Source organism: Coregonus lavaretus (assembly GCF_964263955.1).
Source record: "Coregonus lavaretus genome assembly, chromosome: 4".
Taxonomy (NCBI): domain Eukaryota; kingdom Metazoa; phylum Chordata; class Actinopteri; order Salmoniformes; family Salmonidae; genus Coregonus; species Coregonus lavaretus.
Window position 1 is genome coordinate 76,764,227 of NC_139991.1, and position 3,290 is coordinate 76,767,516.

Sequence of the window (3,290 nt, forward strand, 5' to 3'; positions counted from 1 at the left end):
TGCCATCTCTCCGTGCTCTCAAAATACGTTTCTGTGTCACCCAATTATAATGGTGAATTTAGACATCACACTGAGAGTACAACTGCCTGCCTGCCTTGAAAGACCAAAGAGACAAAGATGTGGAGAATATATAAGGGTAAACTTGAACAGGCCTGGGTATGGTGGAGAAGAGAGAATGTATAAGGGTGATAGGGTGTGTGTGTTTCAAGTTTTGTTAGTGTGTGCCTGTGTGAGAGTGGAGAAAAAGAGAGTGTGAGAGAGAGAGAGACAGAGAGAGAGAGAGAGAGAGAGAGAGAGAGAGAGAGAGAGAGAGAGAGAGAGAGAGAGAGAGAGAGAGAGAGAGAGAGAGAGAGAGAGAGAGAGAGAGAGAGAGAGAGAGAGAGTGAGAGAGAGAGAGAGAGAGAGAGAGAGAGAATTTGGTCTATAGTTTTCAGCGACTGACCTTGGAAATGTAATGAAAAGTGAACAGAAGGCTATCTGCACTTTGTTTTAGCATGTTACTCTTGTTAAGTCATACCATAACCATTACAGTTACAGCTCATAGGTCTATGTTGTATTGCTCTATATCTCTATCTTTTGTCAAATTACCAAAGCAGTAGGAATGCAGACATTATGACTATAGCTCTTTGTTGACATAACCTAACTAAAGCCCACTGTAGGCTAGAACTGGTTTATTATTACAACATTAACCATAACATGAATAATGAAAGTGCAATTTATTAATCTAATGATGCACCCACTGGTCATCCTAAGTAGCCAATTCTAAATTATGTTTGTTATTGTAAGCCTATACGCAAAATCTATTCAAATATATCTATTCATGGACCAATGTTGACCATATGCCTATTTAGCCAATGTTATCAATAAAGTAAAACTGAGAGGAGTTACAGAGAGGAAGGGGTTACAGAGAGGAGTTACATGGGAGGAGGAGTTACAGAGAGGAATTACAGAGAGGAATTACATGGGAGGAGTTACAGAGAGGGGTTACAGAGAGGAATTACAGAGAGGAAGGGGTTACAGAGAGGATTTAAATGGGAGGAGTTACAGAGAGGCGTTACAGAGAGGAGTTACAGAGAGGAGTTACAGAGAGGAATTACAGAGAGGAGCTACAGAAAGGAAAGGGTTACAGAGAGGAGTTACAGAGAGGAAGTGGTTACAGAGAGGAGTTACAGAGAGGAGGAGTTACAGAGAGGAGTTACAGAGAGGAGTTACAGGGAGGGGTTACAGAGAGGAGTTACAGAGAGGAGTTACAGAGAAGAGTTACAGAGAGGAGTTACAGAGAGGGGTTACAGAGAGGAAGGGGTTACAGAGAGGAGTTACAGAGAGGAGTTACAGAGAGGAGTTACAGAGAGGAGTTACAGAAATGAAAGGGTTACAGAGAGGAGTTACAGAGAGGAGTTACAGAGAGGAGTTACAGAAAGGAGGAGTTACAGAGAGGAGTTACAGAGAGGAGGAGTTACAGAGAGGAGTTACAGAGAGGAGTTACAGAAATGAAAGGGTTACAGAGAGGAGTTACAGAGAGGAGTTACAGAGAGGAGTTACAGAGAGGAGTTACAGAGAGGAGTTACAGAGAGGAGTTACAGAGAGGAAAGGGTTACAGAGAGGAGTTACAGAGAGGAGTTACAGAGAGGAAAGGGTTACAGAGAGGAGTTACAGAGAGGAGTTACAGAGAGGAAGGGGTTACAGAGAGGAGTTACAGAGAGGAGTTACAGAGAGGAGTTACAGAGAGGAGTTACAGAGAGGAGTTACAGAGAGGAGTTACAGAGAGGGGTTACAGAGAGGAGTTACAGAGAGGTGTTACAGAGAGGAGGAGTTACAGAGAGGAGTTACAGAGAGGAGTTACAGAGAGGAGTTACAGAGAGGAGTTACAGAGAGGAGTTACAGAGAGGAGTTACAGAGAGGGGTTACAGAGAGGAGGAGTTACAGAGAGGAGTTACAGAGAGGAGTTACAGAGAGGAGTTACAGAGAGGAAAGGGTTACAGAGAGGAGTTACAGAGAGGAGTTACAGAGAGGAAAGGGTTACAGAGAGGAGTTACAGAGAGGAGTTACAGAGAGGAAGGGGTTACAGAGAGGAGTTACAGAGAGGAGTTACAGAGAGGAGTTACAGAGAGGAGTTACAGAGAGGAGTTACAGAGAGGAGTTACAGAGAGGAGTTACAGAGAGGGGTTACAGAGAGGAGTTACAGAGAGGTGTTACAGAGAGGAGTTACAGAGAGGAGTTACAGAGAGGAGTTACAGAGAGGTGTTACAGAGAGGAGTTACAGAGAGGAGTTACAGAGAGGGGTTACAGAGAGGAGTTACAGAGAGGAGTTACAGAGAGGAGTTACAGAGAGGGGTTACAGAGAGGGGTTACAGAGAGGAGTTACAGAGAGGAGGAGTTACAGAGAGGAGTTACAGAGAGGAGTTACAGAGAGGAGTTACAGAGAGGAGTTACAGAGAGGAGTTACAGAGAGGAGTTACAGAGAGGAGTTACAGAGAGGAAGGGGTTACAGAGAGGAGTTACAGAGAGGAGTTACAGAGAGGAGTTACAGAGAGGAGTTACAGAGAGGAAGGGGTTACAGAGAGGAGTTACAGAGAGGAGTTACAGAGAGGAGTTACCGAGAGGAGGAGTTACAGAGAGGAGTTACAGAGAGGGGTTACAGAGAGGGGTTACAGAGAGGAGTTATAGAGAGGAGTTACAGAGAGGAGTTACAGAGAGGAGTTACAGAGAGGAGTTACAGAGAGGAGTTACAGAGAGGAGTTACAGAGAGGAGTTACAGAGAGGGGTTACAGAGAGGAGTTACAGAGAGGAGTTACAGAGAGGAGTTACAGAGAGGAGTTACAGAGAGGAGTTACAGAGAGGAGTTACAGAGAGGGGTTACAGAGAGGAGTTACAGAGAGGAGTTACAGAGAGGAGTTACAGAGAGGAGTTACAGAGAGGAGTTACAGAGAGGGGTTACAGAGAGGAGTTACAGAGAGGGGTTACAGAGAGGAGTTACAGAGAGGAGTTACAGAGAGGGGTTACAGAGAGGGTTTGAGAAGACATTTATACTTTCTGACATTACACTCCAGATGCAAGAGATGCGTATAAATCTCTACCAACCCTTATATCTGACTGGCACTCTACCCAGTAAACATGGATATTGGAGAGGCAGCCAATGAAAAGCCTTTGTTTAAACCAAAGAGCGACTGTGGGTGGTCAAATCAGCCTTCCTTAACAAAGAATCCCCTCCCCGCCAGCGGGTTAGGCTGTCCGTTCAGCAAGCCCATCCTGGACAGTTCCAGCTCCCTAAACAGAATACGTAGGAGGAG